This window comes from Nipponia nippon, unplaced genomic scaffold (assembly GCF_047370975.1).
Source record: "Nipponia nippon isolate SJK-2023a ecotype South Korea unplaced genomic scaffold, ASM4737097v1 scaffold_1, whole genome shotgun sequence".
Lineage (NCBI taxonomy): Eukaryota > Metazoa > Chordata > Aves > Pelecaniformes > Threskiornithidae > Nipponia > Nipponia nippon.
The window spans coordinates 117,952-137,829 of record NW_028262290.1 but is presented as its reverse complement, the minus strand read 5'-3'; the positions used below and the strand labels follow the sequence as shown (position 1 = coordinate 137,829).

Here is a 19,878-nt window from a genome sequence, read left to right as displayed (position 1 = left end):
ATTTGCTGACAATACAAAACTGGGAGGAGCAGCTGATACACCAGAAGGCCCAGCGACAGGATAAGGAGCAATGGGCACAAACTGGAACACAGGAAGTTCCATCTGAATATGAGGAAAAGCTTCTTTGAGGGTGACAGAGCACTGGAACAGGCTGCCCAGAGAGACTGTAGAGTCTCCTTCTCTGGAGATATTCAAAACCCGCCTGGACACGATCCTGTGCAACCTGCTCTAGGTGAACCTGCTTTAGCAGAGGGCTTGGACTAGACGATCTCCAGAGGTCCCTTCCAGCCCCAACCATTCTGAGATTCTGTGACCTCATTGCAGTCTACAACTTCCTCGAGGAGGGCAGTGGAGGAGGAGGTGCTTATCTCCTCTCTCTGGTGACCAGCAATAGGACATGAGGAAATAGAATGAAGCTGCATCATGGGAAGTTCAGACTGGACGTTAGGAAAAGGTTCTTCACCGAGAGGGTGGTCAGTCTCTGGAACAGGCTCCCTGGGAAGTGGTCACAGCACCAAGCCTGTCAGAGTTCAAGGAGCATCTGGATGACGCTCCTGCAGGGAGCTGGACTCGATGATCCTTAAAGGGTCCCTTCCAACTTGAGATATTCTATGACGCTGTGAACTGACTGCCCTCCTGATATAGTGAGTACCGTATTGCTAATTCAGCTTTTTCAAAAGATCCCAAAGTCCTCGACTGGAGAAAGGCACGAAGCTATTCATATGCTTAAGTCATAAAGTCTTCGACTGGCGGCTTAAGCTGTCTGTGCGCAGCATCCTACCTCTCACCGCTAACGCCGGACTGGGCGGGGGGACACAGGGAGTCTTCGCGTTGCCGCCAGGGCAGGCGGCGGGGACCAGGCAGCCGCGGGCCGCCGCGACGGACTCACCCGTGCGGCCGGGCACCGCCGTTCCGTCGCGGCTCATCGGCTCCGCACCACAAACCCTCTCCCGGCCGCCACAGACAGGCTGGGACACGCGGGCCGGGCGGCCGGCGGACTCGGGAGAGGGCAGGAGACGTCGGACCTGGAGCGTGAACGGCCCCAACGGCGAGGGACAGGGCCGAGCCGCGGCAGCACTCTCCGACCGCCCCCCCGCGGAGCTGGGCCCCGCGCCTCGGCCGGGAGCCCCGGGAGCCCCGGGAGCAGGCAGGCCTCGGCTGCGCTCCCGTCCCCGCCCGCGGGGCTGCAGTCCTTGCCGCGCAGGGGCAGCGTTTGCTTTCAGCACATTTAAATGTGCTCCTCGCAGTGCTGAACGGAGCAACACTGAGCCAGGAGGAAAGCTGCGAGCGTGGCCCGTTCGTGCTCAGCCTCCCGAGTTGCGATAGCATCAGTGTGTCAGAACAAAAGTGTTTCAATAAACCTAAATGCAAGTTATGTCTCTATGAAGGACAAAGGCACATCTGCAATAAAGGTACAGTATTCCTTAAAGCTTACTGAAAAATCTGGGGGGAGTGTTCACAGAAAAAAAGGGAGCGTGAGTTAATAAGATCACGGGATGTAGAACTGAGTGTTTATATGCACTAAGACTCCTAGTAACAGGTCTGCAACAGACCCGATGAGCTATGCAGTTGGAAGCTGAAGTTAAGACAATTTCAGACAATAAAAAGGTGCGGTTCTTCAACTACAGAAACTATTTACCTGCGGTTTTGCTGAATTCTCAATTATTTAATTACTTTAAACCAGCATTCTTCTAAAATATGTATCCACTGCTATGTGATGCTGTTTCTCTCATCTTTTCAGGGACGACAGAAAAGACACTCAGTACGTCTTCTTCTAACTTTAAAAGCTGTTCGTCTTCTCTACATGCTACAATATTGGTTTGTATAAATAAAGTCTAGATTAGAAATTAAAATGCAACTTTTGTAACTGAAGATAGAGGCTCTGACAAATGGAGTGATGAGTTCTGGGCACTGGAGGTCTGTTCCTCCTGCCTTTTTTTGGGTGGGGAGACTTTAACTGGCCAAGCAGGTGTTTGTTTTCTCTTAATCAGATCCTACTGGATGTTCAGTCACACTGAACTTGATTGCCACTCTGTCTGCACTGGGGATTTACCAGTCTTGTCACAGGTTAAGGCCCAGTTATCTGATCGCAGGAACCTGCATCCCTTAGGTCATCTCCTGCATTTTTCCCCAGAAGGAAAGGATGGCACCAGCAGCTGAACACTCTGGTAAGGAAAAAAAAAACACACAAAAAAACCAAAATAAAACAAAAACATGCTGGTACCCAAAAAGTGCTGCTATACAAAAGATACTGACAATAGTGATTCTTCTTTTTTTATTCCCCATCTAGCCCATTAATTTAAGGCAATTTTCATTAAAAAAAACCAAACAACGTGTAAGCATAATAGTGAAACTATGGAAGACGACATTCATGTTCCCGCTTCTGTAACTGCATTCAGATGTCAGTCCTGCTCAATATAATAATATTGGATTTCTCCACAGTTACACTTGGAGGAAAAAAACCCAGTTCTTTACAATAAAAAATTACTATGAAGAACTGGGAGGGGAATGAAACATGAAGAGACTTCTTCAATATCTGTCAACAAAGCAAGGTTGAGAAAACGAAGACCGAAGACCTATGAATTCTTCAGTGATACACAGAGCATGCATTCACTGCGTAAAAAACCAAGTTCAGTGCTGAGTGCCAGTTAGAACCTGTAACTTCTTGATACTGAGTTGGAAAAAAAACAGGGAGATCTTGTTAAAAAAACTTCAGACTAGATAGATAGAAGGGAGAAAGCAAAGCTGCACTTAACCTAGATAATCTAACATATACAAATAAAGTGCCTGGAACAGATCAAAACCAGAAGTGGCAGACATGATTAGTCACAGATGTTAAGTCAAAAGCAGCATTCAACATCTTCTTATCAATATCTTCATTGATGATCTGGATGAGGGGATTGAGTGATCAGTAAGCTTGCAGATGACACCAAGTTGGGTGGAAATGTTGATCTGCTGGAGGGTAGGAAGGCCCTACAGAAGGACCTGGACAGGTTGGATCTTTGGGATGGGGCCAACTGTATGAGATTCAACAAGGCTAAGTGCTGCGTCCTGCACTTGGGTCACAAGAATCCCATGCAACGCTACAGGCTTGAAGAGTGGCTGGAGAGCTGCCTGGTGGAAAAGAACCTGGGGGTGCTGGTTGACAGCTGGCTGAACATGAGCCAGCAGTGTGGTCAGGTGGCCAAGGGGGCCAATGGCATCCTGGCTTATATCAGGAATAGTGTGGCCAGCAGGACGAGGGAGGTGATAGTGCCCCTGTATTTGGCACTGGTGAGGCTGCACCTCGAGTACTGTGTTCAGTTTTGGGCCCCGCACTACAAGAAGGACATTGAGGTACTAGAGCGTGTCCAAAGAAGGGCAGCAAAGTTGGCGAAGGGTCTGGAGAACAAGTCTTACGAGGAGTGGCTGAGGGAGCTGGGGTTGTTTAGTCTGGAGAAGAGGAGGCTGAGGGGAGACCTTATTGCTCTCTACAGCTACCTGAAAGGAGGTTGTAGCCAGGTGGGGGTCGGTCTGTTCTCCCTAGTAACAAGCGATAGGACGAGAGGAAACAGCCTCAAGCTTCTATGACTCTGTTATAATGAAAGAGAATCATAGAATCACAGAATCATTAAGGTTGGAAAAGACCCTTAAGATCATCAAGTCCAACCATTAACCTAGCACTGCCAAGTCCACCACTAAACCATGTCCCTAAGCACCACATCTACACATCTTTAAATACCTCCAGGGATGGAGACTCAACCACTTCCCTGGGCAGCCTGTTCCAGTGCCTGAAAACCTTTTCGGTAAAGAAGTTTTTCCTAATATCCAACCTATCCTTCCTCTGGCGCAACTTGAGGCCACTACTTTCATCCTATCACTTGCTACTTGGGAAAAAGAGATCAACACCCATCTCTCTACAGCCTCCTTTCAGGTAGCTGTAGCGAGCGATGAGGTCTCCCCTCAGCCTCCTCTTCTCCAGACTAAACAACCCCAGCTCCCTCAGCCGCTCCTCACAAGACTTGTGCTCTAGACCCTTCACCAGCTTTGTTGCCCTTCTTTGGACATCCTCCAGCACCTCAGTGTCTTTCTTGTAGTGAGGGGCCCAAAACTGAACACAGGATTCCAGGTGCGGCCTCACCACTGCTGAGTACAGGGGGATGATCACTTCCCTAGTCCTGCTGCCCACACTATCTCTGGTACAAGCCAGGATGCCATTGGCCTTCTTGGCCACCTGGGCACACTGCTGGCTCATATTCAGCAGGCTATTGACCAATATCCCCAAGTCCTTTTCTGCCGGGCAGCTCTCCAGCCACTCTTTGCCAAGCCTGTAGTGTTGCATGGGGTTGTTGTGACTCAAGGGCAGGACCTGACACTTAGCCTTGTTCATCCAGGGGATCTGCAATGCTGAAGCAAGTGATTCAAAGAACAAGATGAATTACTGTTCTCCAGGTCCCCGGTCACCTTGGCTTGTCTCTGTTTATGGTGTCTTTGGGGCAGATGATAATGTATCTGTTCCTTGTATACTGTTGGTGATTATACAGGGCCAACTGCTCTTTAATGGGTGGAGAGCCAGGGGCCAAGCATAATACGGTCTCACCAGCCTGGGTAGGGATGTCACCTGCCAGGGCTCAGTCCCACAATGCCCAAGCAATGGCAGCAGGGAAGGTCCAGTGCTGATGGCAGACAAGGTCTACTGAGAGTCCAGACCACCAGACAAGCTTGTGGTGACAAGGCAGGTCTGAGGTCAAACTGGGAAGTCAATCCACTGGTCAGGGTCAGGTCCAGTGATGGTAACCAGGGTCAGACACAGCTGATATCTGGGCAGGTCCATAATGACAAGGCAGGTGTGAGATCAAGCTGGGTAGTCAGCCATGGGTTGGTGCCCAGGTCTGTGGGGGCCATCCCCAGTCACGGGCATGGCTGTTGCTGGGCTGGACACCAGTACTCCTATGATGTAGCTCAAGCAGGACAGAAGACCCCGGTTCGACCTGAAATGGAGATCCTTGGCCCACGGGCAGAAGGTATGGGTAAAGGCCATAGGAGAGGCTGGTGAGGGACACTAAGGCCTACCCGTACACTCAGGGCCCTGATATGTACTCTGTGTGTTCATGTTTAATCCCCTCTCTTCCCATGTTTCTCCTCTGGATAGTGTATGAAAATGTCCTTCCCATCTGAGAATTATTCCATTGCACTGCTCTCCATTTATAAAATGATGAGATTTGTGAGGTTCAGATTCTAACTTGGATATGGATATGGTTAAATAGTTTTAGGGAAATGAAAAAAATATGAAGGAAGACAAACAAGCATGATGCAACATGTAGAGTGGGATTGCAGACTATCTAGAAATACAAACTAGTGAATGCACTTTGTTCAGGGCAAAACACAAGTCCCTTCTGCAGGTCACCTTTAGTCAGTGTTTTGGAAAACAAAGACATATCTTCTCAGCTAGTCCAAAACAAGAAAGCAGTAGGGCCTATTCCATCCTGCCCTCTAAAACACTGACAATCTCCAAATTTCCCTTCTTTCCAGTTTCTCTGCTAGAAAACTGTTAATTCCCCACAGCTAGAAACATCCTACTAGTCAGCATATTGCTGTAAAAGGCCAGTGGCGACTGTCTTTTCTAAAGAACAAACACTAACCTCTTGGCTGGTCTGAGCAATGGCACAGATAATACCATCAAACAAGAACAAAGACAATTTGATTACAAAGAAAAAGAGAAGTGAAATGATTGGATAAGTTAATGACAACAGTGCTATGAATAAAACTAATGCCTTTCAAGTTTCTACTTCCCTCCTAGCTTGCTAACAACAGTTTTCAGTCAGGACAGGCAGTGGACAAAATAAAGAGAGAACTGCTAGGTCCCTAAAGCCTGAGAAGCATACTAAGGGAGTGAGGACACAATCCAGCCTGAATAAATCACTGATGAGAATGGTTCTGAACAACTGGCTTCCTGGCCACAGACTTCACCTTGATCAGTTAGAGGCAGTAGTCCTTCCAAGCACAGGCTGTCATTTTCTTCCAGTCCATCGTGATTTCCAAAGGAGAACAATGAACACTAATACCCTGGAGGCAGGTGTTGACATCTTTCTCATGTATTTTGGCCAGGCTCATCTATGCATTACGCCAACAAAAATCTAGAATTGGACTGAGGACAAGACAGCCTTGGACATGCATTCCCATGTTATAATACGTTTCTTTCCTTTCCTGCCAGTTGTGCCAATGCACTAGTTTGCAGAGCCATTATGTGAACTGGATCAGGAAACAATTCCAAATTTTAAAAAGTTTAAAACCAAGATTTTATTTAAGAAGGTTTAAGGTCCAGTGGCAGATGTATAGGTGCAGGTGTTAGAAACAAAACAATTCCAATGAAATACAAGATGCAATTCAGTACACAACAATACAGAGCATCTTCATTATTTTGGACCACCCAAGGAAAGCCAGTAACATTTTTTATGCAGTAATCATATTTTAAGCAGCTTCCTCAAATTCTGGATTAATTCTTTCTGTCTCTCAACCAATTATTCTGGTCTGAGTTTCCTGCATTGATTTACAGCTTATGCATAATGTTGGCATCTCAGCTATTGAAATTCTTTGTTTTCAGTATTCCCCCCCATCTCTGCTAAGCCTATGCGCTGCAGTGATAACCAGAAATGGAAGTTTTGTGGATTCATGGACTCTTTAATTGTATGGCTCATTTGCATAAGATAGTGGAGTGGTTTTATATACATTAATTTTACAACAGAAGTAACTTAATGTAACTTCACCAAAATGACTTGATGCCACAGCATCAGTTTTGTTCACGCATCTGCCACTGCTGTTGTTACTTAACTCATGGATGTGAATGTGTGTGCAATTTACTATGCATACTTATTCTTTTGCAGATCAGAAGCCTGAATGTCCCTAAGCACAGGGGAAAAAAGAACCACTTGGCCAAACGAGCACAAACTTTTAAGATCCTAGTGTCTATTTTGTGGCACTTCAAAACACAAATTTGTGCAATACCCTCCTAAACACTGTTGGGATCCCTAATAGTACTTCTGTTCAGGCTATTGCCAAAAATGGAGTTCGCAGAAATACTCTAGCATGCGCCTGATCAACTTTGTGTGTTGTGTTGCTTCCTTAAGAGCAATGCAGCAAAGCTCTCCCAGCTGTTGCACAGTGGTTTTTACCCCTTCTTAAATTTGTTATCACAGACGTGCTACCAACATCGCTGATGGCTCAGCTTTGGCCAGCAGTGGGTCCATCTTGGAGCCATCTGGAACTGGCTCGATCCAACACAGGGCCAGCATCTGGTGTCTTCCCACAGAAGCCAACCCTGCAGCCCCCCAGCTACCAAAACCTTGCCATGTAAACCCAATATACTATTACTGATCACACACACATTTGTGCTATGTGTTGGATTCAGCCCAGTGTATCACCAAGTTGCAATAAAGATCCAAACAAAATTCTCTAGGATAGAGTAGCAAGCTCTCTTGGACTGGTGTGAGCAGAATGCAGTGGCCTGCCCACCTTTTCAAGGTGTTCACTGTCAGTGTCATTTGCTGCTTACTCTTAAGAGTGCTGAAGTCTAACAGCTGTAGCAACTGCTACAATCTAAAATTAGGTTCACTCATTTCACCCTTTGTTTTATCCCCCTGTCGCATCATATCATTAACCCAGCTTATAAGCAATCTGGGACAGCAAACGTCTCTTTACTACTGGCTCTTTGTTTGAAGGCAGTTAGCATAAAAGAGCCCTGGTGAAGACATTAGGTACAAATAGTAATTATCTAGATGTGTTACTAAACTAATCCAGTGTAACAATGCATACATGCATTATAATTAGTAAAAAAAGCAAACAAAATTTACAAACGACTGCAATGGCTGAGGATCCTTTAAGAATAACCTGTATTATCTTGGAAATAATATAGAAAAAACCCACAACCAACCTTGAGAATAAAAAAGCAGCAAAACTTTATTACTGATTACCAATTAGAAAGATGCAGGTAATACCATCATGTTATAGTGTGATGATGAAGGCCTTTTTAAACCATTAGGAATACCCTTCTTGAAATCAGCCATTCTAGATAATTTTCACTCAAGAGTACAATGGAAACTGGCTCAGGAGATGTCAAACCTACTCAAATAAAGTTTATAGACCTTGGAATAGCACTATGATTTTGGTGATGTATTTGTGTATACAGCAATACTGAACCTGAAAGTAAAAGTAAGTGTCCAGTTTGATAATCAGATTTTTAAGTTAGTTTTGAAAAGCTAGAAGAAAAAAGGTCAAAAAATACAGTTTAAAGTATAGGGGAAAAAAGAAAACAAGAGATTTTAAAATGTTCACTTTATTTAACAAATAGAAGATTGAAAGGTGATGTGTTTATTTTAGTTACATTACTGAGAAATACTTCAGTCAAATACAGGTTATCAGACTCAATTGCAAAATTAACTAGATATTAAATTCTATGTATGGTATGACATAGAAGGCTGAAACAGAAGAGTGATAGAGTTTGTTTTGACCATAAACTTTATGAAGGCAAATGCCATTACACTGGGATTTTCCTCAAGTAACAAATATCCAAGAAGAATAATTCAAATAGGACCTTGCTTGCTGATAGAATCTGGAGCCAAAGTTCCCATGGATTTTAAGTTCCTTTATAGATCATTTTAGGCTCTATTACAAATCATTATTATTTAAGGAATAAAAAGTTTGTAAAGCCACACACTGAAACCTTGTAGAAAATTTTTGTGAAACAGTCTAGATTTGACTTTCTGGGGGATTTCAACAATTCATATTTCAATATCATACAGGGAAAAGCCCCAAACTCATATTGAAACTCACTTTCCTTACAGTCATGTTTGGTCCAGCTCATTCTGAATCTCATATTCAGATTAGGAGTGCTATTTATCCGATCTAAATTTAGGTGTCTCTGTCTAAGATAGATGGTTTGGCTCCCTCTGTACCCAGTGGAGTTTAGCCACAGTTCATCTTTCTTGTTTTGAAGGTCTGAATTGCATCCGTGGACATACTGAAAGACTACGAAATGAGCATGGGATGACTTGCTCTGATGTAGACACCTATGTAGCAGTCACCAGTGTTCAGTCTGATAAATTCTGCCTTAAACATCTATATCATAACCAAGACACTGCCAGCAATTTCATCACTTTTTTGGGCCTCTAAAAAGACCCTTTGCAGTTTCCTCACAACAGAAAAGATACATTCTCTCAAAGAGTTAAATAATCAAATAAAATTCTACATTCTATTAGAGAGCAAAGATGCTCTGTCCACAGGAAGAGAAGCCAAGGAATTGATGAATCATTACCTCGACAGATCTGCCTCAGCCATGAATGTGTTAGCCTTCAGGTAGTTTCCTCCTTCCCTACTGTCTATGCATCTCCATTTTCTAGCATCCTGCAGACCAATACAAAGGAGAAGAAACTGAAGACACAGTGGCTGAATAAAACAACATAAATCTATGCAGAAGCTGCATTGCAGGCCTGAAGCCTTCCAGTCTGCTTTCAAGTACTCTAAAGCCAGATTCATACCTGAGTATCCCAAACTCAAGTGTGGCGTTATCTGTTCAATCATCCAGGAGACATAAGAACCACAAAAAATAGTCAAAGGCCAAGCTTTGAGCACAAAACTCTGCATTGTAACAATGACAAAAAAAATATAATAATCGTAACTGGAGCATGACTGACAGATATTTTCTGCGTAGGAAAGCTGGAAATGAAGGTAAAGATCATAGGGCACCAATTATATGTGCAAGCGCATAATGTAAAGAAACCAAATAAAGATAAAGCGATCTCTTCAGGTGCATGTACATTTGAGAAAGAAGTCTACCAGGAGTTTGCACTAGCATCAAAAGGTTTATATCCATATGTACATTATCAGGAGGTATTAAAAGAGGAATAATGCTACTGAGAATTATGAAAATCCTTAACTTCCCAGATACAGATTGGAAAATGGATGGTAGTAACAATGTTTGGGTCTAAGCAGTCACACAGGTAATAACCAACAACTTCCTCACAGAATAATCCCAGAACCAGTAGAAAGAGATATACTTTAAAGTTTTGTTTTGCTAAGTAAGGGACATTTATTGTAACTCTGACCATAAAAAAAAAAAACAACCTCCATCTGAATGTTGATTCAGTTTAAATGAAATGGAAGGACGAATAAAAACAGGCCTGTATCTAAGCTGCTCATTTATAAAAGGGAGAAATTCTGAGAAGGTAAGAGACGAGTGTAACTAGTCAGACTTACAAGTTGAAGATGAAAGGACCTTGCAATTTATTTAAGACAAAGGTGCTAAAACTGCTTTTTTAGCATTGGCAGCAGAGAACTGGGTAACTAACTCAGGAAGCATATCCTAGGCTGTGCTCCTGTCTGAGAGTCTGATATATATCCTTCTTCACTTGTTAAAGATACTGCATTAGAACTGTAGTGCCAGTTATGACTGAACTGCTGGTAACTTCAGTCAGGGAAGGAATCACCTGCACCTCTGTAATAGACCTTTCACTTACAATGTCAGTTTTCTTTGTACTTAGGTAAAATGGTCAGATGACACAAAGACAAGCAGCATGGAAGTGACACACACAGCCCTACTTGTCTTTTGCCACAACGTGCCTACATTATCAAGACAGCGTAGAAGGGTCAGATCAGCTCATAGATGAAAACCAGTTAGTCAAAGCAGAACCTGAGCAAGAAAATGGTTATAATGTTAGGTAAATTAAAGTATTTTGGAAAGCTTTCTATCACATGTACGCTTCTTTGGCTGAAGGTACACACAATTAGAGCAGTCAGTGTGTAGTTTAGATGCATTATCAGACTCTCAGACATAAGCGGCTTTAAAGAAAACTCCCATTAAATATTAGAAAAAAATCACTGTGAGGGTGTCAAGCACAGGAACAGGAGCCCACAGGGGCCGTGGGATCTCTGTCCTTGGGTATACTCAAAAAACAAACAAGCAAGGTACTGAATAACTTGATCTAACGAGTTCTGCATGGAGTAGGGGTGTTGGATCAGATGACTCCCAAGAGATCCTTTCAATCAAAATTATTCTGACTTTATTCTATTATTTCTTTCTTAAGCTATACTCTCAAATAACAGCGACAATGAATAACACTTTCTCCTAGAGGATTCAATCCTATCCCACTGGATGATGACTTGGATTAACCAATCAGACCTTAACTTTACAGAATACTGCAGAATATTTCCTCAGCGTTGTGTTAACCACAAGAACAGCAAACTGACCAAGTATTCTTTGCACTGGTATCTCTTTGGATAAACACCCAAATTTTAAGTTGTGTGCACACAGAATATACAAAGATCATCTGATGGTCTAAATTGTGATAGAGACTGTCATAATCATCCCAATGGCACAACAGAACTTTGTCTATCAGAGTACAAATTTGCTTATGCTTACTTGTATTTCAAAACATACTTCTTCGATCTTGCCTCTTCTAATACAGATAGTAACCTGCACATTAAAAACCAGAACAGAATATAAAAACCCTATTGAAGAAAAATATTCCGGGACGGAAACAATTATACCCAAGAAGAGAGGAAGAGAAAACAACAAGGCAGAGAAGAGACATTAGTCACACAGTAATGTGCTACTGGAAAGCAGGTACTTGAGGCTGAAATCACTGAAAAATTAAGAAATTACAGAATTAAGATTCTTATGTGTATAGACAGCCATCCACCCTGCATTCCTTATATCCTCGACTGCTAGAGACCCTAAAAGGTGTGATCCTTGAAACCTTGAACTAATTATTGCAATGAGTGGAGCATTTTAAATGTAATATTCCTGCTCCAGTTCCCTTCCTCCAAAATAGGGATAATCACACCATCACAGACCAATTGAGTACTGAGAAGTTAATTGATGTTTGTGAAGCATTCCAGTAGGATACTGATGAACAGCATGGCGACACCTACGTGGAAGTTAATAACTCCATTCAATGTGGTGTTTAAGCGGCATGTGGTGAATAATGCCCAGGGCAACACAGTGAAGAATGATTAAAAGCAATATTGGCTGGTTACCTCCTCAGTTGGTACTCTCCATCCTTCACAATGAGTGAAGTAAGTTCCTATAGAAAAAATATCCCAGAAATATGTAACTGAAGTCTGTACCATCATGCTTATTTCCAAATTCTGAGGACACCCCCTCTCATCTTGGCACCTTAGTATTAAATTACTTTTATAATGCATACACTAAATTATCATACAAGTACACGGCCTTATGGAAGGAAGCACGACCATGGAGCACACAGTACTCCATGTGTGGGCATGCACTAACTGCACTGTGCGTGCGTATCCACCACACATTAGCGCTGTCGTGCCTGTGTCCAGCCTTGCTGTGGCGCTTATCCCTTAGCCACCGAATGCCCGGATTCCTTCCCCCACGCCTTCCCGCTGTAGGCCCCCGTCGGATAAGCTCTGCGAGCGCCGAGGGAGGCAAGCCGCCAGAGGCCCGCTGAGCAGCACCGCTCCCCTCCCCGCCTCCATAACATGGCGCCCGTGTCGTCCCGGCCCCCGCCCGCCGCGGTGCCCGGGCCCGCCAGAACCGGGCTGCCAGGCCTGAGTCACCGCCGTCTCCCGCGGAGCAGCCTCCCGCCGCGCCCTCCCAGCCGCCCGGGCACCGCCCGGCACACAGCAGCCGCGGCGGTTGCCAGGCTGAATAAGATAGAACATGAAAGGCGAAATAACAGGAGCTGCCACGCCCGGGGCTGCGGGGAATCTCGCTTAACCCTTCTCCGCCTGCGCCCGCAGTGGCCCCGGCTCCAGGAGAGGTTGCACTGCCAGCCAGGCTGCCCCTCCGTCAGCGAGGCTGGGGTGCGAGTGACAGTTTATGCAGGGAAGCAGGGAGGCGGAGGGCCACCGGTATGGCCTCAGATACTCTTTGCACGGCACCTCCAGGGAGACAGGGAGGCATGGGTATGGCCTCAGATACCCTTTGCGTGGCACCCCCAACGAGTTGGGGGGGGGGGGCACAGGTATCCTTCACAGGCTCACCAGCACACTGCTGTGGAAGAGGAAGGCGCAGGGCCCTGTACCCTGATCACTCCTGGTGCAATGGTGCCATTGCCCAGGAGCTACTGCTGTAGCACACCGCTGTCTCCCCAGAATGGACCCTGGAGCATGAGAAGGCCCTGATGAGCCCAAATCCTCCTTCCCTAGGCAGCTGCTGGACTGATGTGTGCCTGGCCGAGTCTGGGACTGGTGGCCAGGGTCCGGGACCGGTGGCCAGGGTCCATGCCCAGCTGCCAGCACTGAGCCTGCTCCCAGGCCTGCTCTGCAGCCAAGCCTGAGCTGGTCTGACAGGCTCAGAGCAGACGGGAAGGGAGAGGCCGCCTGCGGCTCAGGAATGTGCAGCCCTTATCTCTGGCTCCCCTGCAATCCTGGGGAGGGAATAACTCTCCAGAGTTTGCCTTTCTCTCGCTCTTACTCACCCTCTGCCCTGGGTGGAGCTTGATTCTCGCTGGCTTGGAGGTGCCCGTGAATCAGGCTGCAGGCACGTCCAGGGGACCTGAGAGCCGGAGAGCACAATCGATCACCTGCCCTGGCTCACCTGGGAAGGTAGGAGAAGTGCAGGCACCTCCTGGGGTACCTGAATGGCCGCGGGAGTTGGTGGGCAAGGGCTGGGGAGGTCCTGTCCTGCTCCTCTGCACAGGGCTGGGCGCTTGGAATCTGGGGCAGGGACTTCTGCAGGCAGTCTGTGGGCAGGAGATGGCTGCTTTAACGCAGAAAGGCTCCAGTAGCAGGAGCTCCCAGTCACGCCATGACTGCCGCCGTGGGAGAAAGGAGAGTCCCAGGAGGAGATGGGACAGGCAAGGGGGGAGGGAGAATGTCCCAGCACAGACGGCAGGCATTGTGGCTGGTGAGGGAAGAGACCTGTCAGTCCTCAGGTAACCTGATCAAAATTGCTTAGTGAATGCTTCACCAAACTTGTGTCCCATCTCCTTTGAGAAAGCCCCAAGGAGTGGAGATTTCCAAACTTATCCCTGTCTTCGGGAAGAGATCTTGCAGCCTGACTCAGCTTCCCATGATAGAGCCTGAGCTGGCCTTCTCATAGGATAGGAAACACTGTAGGGATGTGCGGTCAAGAGATTGGGACAGAGAGGACTTCACTGGTGGTAGCGCTGGAAAGGCCAAGGTCTGAAGTAGGATAAGAGCCAAGAAACAGCTCCTGAGGCCCACTGCGCCTTTACTTGCTTTGACCTCGCTCCACACGCATGGGTGTGTAGCTGACTGCCGACATGGCCTGCAAGCAGCGACACAGACATTCATGCACGTACATGCAAACACACAGGCAGATGCGTGTAGACACATGCGTGCACAGGCACACGTGCATATACTCGCTAATTTTTTCCACAGATGTGAGCCTGTCTGACAGACCTCAGGTTTTGTGTGTGAGCAGAGAGGAAGGGGAAGGTCTTGTGTTCCCATCACTCTAAATTGACTAAGGTCAATAGAGGTCAATTATGGCTTTTGTCTGGCCTGAGGACCAAGGTTCTCTATCTTCTAAAACAGTTAGAGGGGGAGGAGGCACTTGTAAAGGGATAGAAGTGCCTATACGATCCTTCTGCTGCTGAAAACATCTCATTCATGAAAGCTGTAATACTCAGCTGTGGTAGAGGCCAAACATACATGAGTAGCAACTCTAGACAACAGACTAGCCCCAAAACAGAGCAGTGACAGTTAGAGCAGTGCAGAATGCTGGTGGCCCAGGATCCCTTTGCACAGCCTAAAATAGCATGTGTTTTCATTGGATGAAGAGGCAAGAAGACAGAAAAAAACATAGCATGCCTTCACCCTATTACAAGGCCAAAGAAGGGCTGCAGTTTGGGGAGAGAAATTTTTTTTCATTTTGCCCTAACTCCCATTTATCTGAGGGGCTTTAGAGTTGTATTTGAGGGACTAAGAGAGAGTTGTATTTACTGTCACCTGGCAGTGGAAACAGTAGTATTCTGAGGAAAAAGAAGTTATTCTCTTTGCATGGTTGTAGGGAAAATTTCATGTGAGAGGAAAAAGTGAAAATGTCACATACCACAGTCTGGTACAATTGTGGCAGAGCAGTGTCATGGTTGAGGACAGAGACACCTCTGTTCTATACATAATTTTTCAGGCAATCAACTTTCCATGCAACTGAAATTCACCTCCAAACCTTGCAGGATTGGACTTCTTTGTATTTTATGGTTAAATGGAACAATTTTGGACTGCTTATCAGGCCCCATTTGGCTGGATTTTTGTAGCCCTAATGAGGAGGAGGGGTTTCATGAGCACATTTGTAAAATCAGGATGTAGGGGAAAGTAAAAGTCAAGAGCAGTATGCAGTTCTCCTTCTCCAAATTATTCCTTACACTGTTTGACCTTTTCTTGAAGTTCTCTGTTTTAGACTTCCTTATACCTGCTACCTAGTAAATAAAAATCCAAGGAAAGGGATTGATTGAAAGAGAATAAGCTTGGCACGAGGATTGCTATCGTAGACGTGACACTTAGGGACATGGTTTAGTGGTGGACTTGGCAGTGTTACCTTAACGGTTGGACTCAATGATCTTAACGGTCTCTTCCAACCAAAATGATTCTATGATTCTATCTCTTCAGGTAATCTGCTCTCTATAAGAGGCCCCTTTTGCACCCAGGATCACATTTCATTTTTCAGTAGCTGTAAACATCAGGTTTTCCCCTAGTGACTCTCTGCACGTTGGATTTACACATACCACTCCATACCCTTTATTGCACAGGACGGTTAAGATTGACATGCTGTCTCAATAACCACTTCACAAGGAAAATTACGACATGTAATTTTTCTGCTACTTTTCCCTTCCTCTGGCCTGTAGGAAGATCCCCTGGACATTCTGAATGTCTGGCTAATTTCCCGATTCTCCAGCAAAGAACAGTTTGTGGGATCCCTTGCACTGACTAATAAGCAGAGGTGAGTGGGAGTCCAGTAGGTGTTCTGAGGTGCTGACCAGGCTCCTAGTTCTACTTTGCCACATGCCTGTAGCATTCAGTATATTTACTACTCACCATAGACACAGAAAGAGTTTATTATGCCAGTTCGTAGGGTCAGCTGACAAACGTATGTACTATGGAAGATAAGGTTGTAATCTCTGGAAGCTCAGTGAATGAATTGATTAACTTAATTGAAGCAATTTCTCATCTGATGACCATGACTTCAGATGAAGTGAAACTCCTAGACTGCAGCAGGCAGACACACCATTTAATTAATTGATGATACCATTTAAATAAATGATGGCTGAGATCCATATAAGACCATCTGGAGTAAAGAATGGGATCACATTCACTCAGATGCTTTAACACAGAGAGATCGGTAGAGGCTGGTCAGATGACCAAAAGAAAAGGCCTAGCAGCTGTATACATGACATTGTAACATCAATAACAAATTCCATATTTTCATCTTCCAAACAGAAATTTTAACAGTAGCCCAGGCTTTGAGCCTACAGCCTAAAAATGAGAGAACACTGAGAATGAGAACACAGAGAGACTTCAGCAGAAAATACAGAAAGGAAAATTGAAAGAGGAAGAATAATTGCTGTGAGGACTTAGCAGACACAGTTGTGGCTGAGAAAGGGTCTAATTCAGACCCACATTTCACCATGCTGTTCTGGGGAGCATATCTGAGCCTTGCTTGGTGAGAAGAGCAGTTAATAGGAAGCTATCCAGCATCCTTTGCCATAGCTCTTGTAAAATTTCCATGGCAATGTGCTATGGCTAAACCAGGTAATTCCGGGGTGCACTTGAAAACTAAAAGTGCTACAGGCACGTCAGTGTCAGATTGGCAAGCAAGAGGCCTTAAATTGAGAGATCCTTTCTCAGTAGAAGTCCAAAACTTAGTACAGAAAGCTAGCACACATAGGAGTAGCTTCTGGAAAGGATGAGCCTATCTGTCACTGTTAATATAGGTTATTCAGTCTGCTGCAGCAGGATTAGAAGGCACTAGCTGTCCCTCCATTACACAATGCAGAATTAAAAAAACCCACACCTTAAACCATATCCCAGGAGACAGGTCCCTCCCCAAACCATTTACCTAGTACAACATTTTCCTGAGAGCAAACCAACATTTTCCATGTCTTATTGTCACAATGTCCACTCAAGTAGTTTTACCTTAAGCATTACTGTCCTCCCCTAAAACTGACCCTTCCAGAATATTAGCAACCTGTTTTCATATAATCTTTTCTGTTTTATCAGGCCAAACAATTTTTTTAAAAATAATTAATTTCTAAACTTTGGAGGTTCTAGACATTTTGGAAACCTGAAAATTTTTCAGAGCCCACCATCAGAGATGTAAGTGATGTCATTGAATATGGTGCATGGGCCAGCTGTGGCCCACACACTCCTGCCTGCTGGACCACCGTTTGGAAATAGCTGCTTTACATTTTTCTCTTGGATGTACCATTTGCTGCCGCTTTGACTCTCAAAATTGCTTTGATTCATTTCTTGACCAGGGTTTGGAAGTCCTTCAAACGTTAATAGCACAGAGGGGGTTTGTGGCTGTCTGTGGAGTCCAGCAGGCTGAAGTAAATTCTTCTGTGTTGCCTTTCTCTTGCTGGTATCCAGGGCAATGAAAAGACAAGGTGTTTAAGCCCAGCAAATTGTGCCTATACTTGCACATAAGCATGGGGTCTCAGGCAGAGATCATATCTTACTAGCCCTTTCCATCCAGAGTGATACAGCCTTGCTTCCTCTCAGGCAGTTCCCTCTGCTGGTGCATACAGACCTACGAAGGCTTCAGCTTTTGGGAGTGTCTTGAAGCAGAGAAGCAGGTCCAGCCAGGGAAGCGATCATCTGAGAGAGGCAGTCTGGGAACTTGCTGTGCAGGCAAAACACGTAACAACAAGCACTGGAGTCAGCATTGGGAAGGAAGATAGAGCCAGCCTGAGGTGCTGAGACATCAGCAGGGGCTGACATCAGGCAGTAGCAGATGAGAGAGAAAGGAAACATCGAGCCAGTTTCCTTCGGCTTAGACTGGCTAAATACAGTTGATCACTCTTGATTCACATCTGGCACAAAGAATCAAGAAAAATGCAGGTCCTTTTTTTTTTTTTTTTTTTTTAATCTGTAGGGCTTTGTGGTGATCATCCACTCAGCATAGCTGAAACTAGAATTTCATGCTACTCTTTTAGAAGAAAACCAGTTAAAGTCCATTGAAATGGAACATAATATGGACGGGCAGTAAATGATGCACAAGCCAACAGGTCTATACTTTTTCCAGTTTGTGCTCTTAGTGTTAATCCAGAGGTAAAGGGAGAGTTTTTACATCTAGCTTCATCTGTCAGTTACTTTCCCCTGCTGTGCCTGCATTAAACATTCCCTTATGGTTGAATGTTTTTCTGTGCAGAGATAGCTGTAGACTGTGATCACATCACTGCTTACTCTCTCCAATATTAAGAGGGTCTGATAGGTTTTGTGGATCACAAAAATCGAATGCTTGTGATAAGTATCAGAGCTAGTAAAGTCACTCCCAATTACACCAATGTGAACAGAAGCAGGCCTCAGGCCAAGCCAAAGGGTAATTTCTGTTGGAGACTCCCTCCGCAAAAAAAGCTCTTGATAATTGCACACGGATAGCTGCATGCTCCTTTCTCTCCTGTTTCTCCCCTACTAATGTTTTTTTGGCTGAGGAGGTGAGTGATTCCATTAGTACTCCCTGTGCAGAGGTGCTTTGGCACAGTAGCAACCAAGGCAGTGTCTTTGGGAAAGCCCAAGCAGACGGGTGGAGGAGACCTTTGTTGCTGAGAGACTGAATCCTGCCTCTCATCAGCCCATTATATCAGGCTTCATCTCCCACTTGTTAAGTTTTTAACAAGCTCTTTCGTGCTCTCCTTTATCCACTGCCCCTAAGCATGGGAGGAGTTACTCATAAACAGCTACAAAGCCTATCTTCTTTTTCTCCTTCCTTCTGAAAAAAACCCAACTATCTCACATTAGCATGCTAAAGTAAGTTCTAAAGAGCTAGTGTACCAAATGCTTATTTCTTTCTATAGCCTTCTCTGTACATGTCTGTGTTCATCATTGTCCCATCTACTATACTTAGAGGAAGGGTATCTTGGGAAGGAACTAAAGTTTGCAGTTTTGGTTCACTCATTATCTAATATGGTAAGGTTCTGATCATGACTGGTGTTCTTGATACTTCTAAATTTATGAACATGATTTTATGAAATGATTGCTTAGGATAGCAGAGAACTGCATGAAATGCCAAATAACGATAACAGCCTTCTAGAACATGTGGAGAGAAGACACTGTGGATCAGTGCTTTTTTTCCTGACTTCATGAAATACCAATTCTGAGTGACTGCAAAATCAGAGGAACAGTAAATGCAAAGTACTGCATGGCTTGTATAGAGAAGATGGGAGCCAGTGTGGTAACTTGTCAAATGGTAAATGAAAGCTAGTCTGGAATCCCTGTAAATATAAATTCACAAATGTTTCAGCTTGGTCCATGTACTCTTCATGGTGGAGCTCATGGACCAAGCACATGATTCCTTATCAGACTTTTTCTTTATCTGTGTGATGCCAGTTACTTTTCCTGTCCTTTAGGCATTGTGATGGTTCTTCCATGCTTCTCCTTATGTTAAGAAACTCCATCAAAAATTTGTTTTTTAAATGTCCCTATAGAAGCTGTCTGTAGTATAGTGCCTACAGACCACTTAGTTCCACAGCTTATTATATGTACAAAGCTAAATGTGCATATTTCCCAGTTGTTCCTTTGTACCTCTCTTTCATCTGTTTATCATGTCTAATGGGGCCTAGATTATGAGACCATCTTAAGCAGGAACCAATTTAATGATTGCTGGTACTTCATCTAGTACAATGGGATTCAGACTTTTCATCAGAGTCTTTTACTGTAACTGTATATTCAAACTAGCAAGGCTGTTTGCCTGTAGCC

The 19,878-nt window shown here is 44.7% G+C and overlaps 1 protein-coding gene across 1 annotated transcript in view; it reads left to right on the top strand.

Annotated features, from left to right (window-relative positions):
- The first annotated feature begins 13,426 nt into the window (after nucleotides 1-13,426).
- SACK1H (scaffolding CK1 anchoring protein H) overlaps nucleotides 13,427-19,878 on the top strand; it is a 29,185-nt gene continuing 22,733 nt past the window's right edge. The window contains exon 1 of the mRNA XM_009471596.2: nucleotides 13,427-13,545. The gene's annotated coding sequence lies outside the window, so the exon portion shown is untranslated. The remainder of the gene's footprint in view (nucleotides 13,546-19,878) is intronic.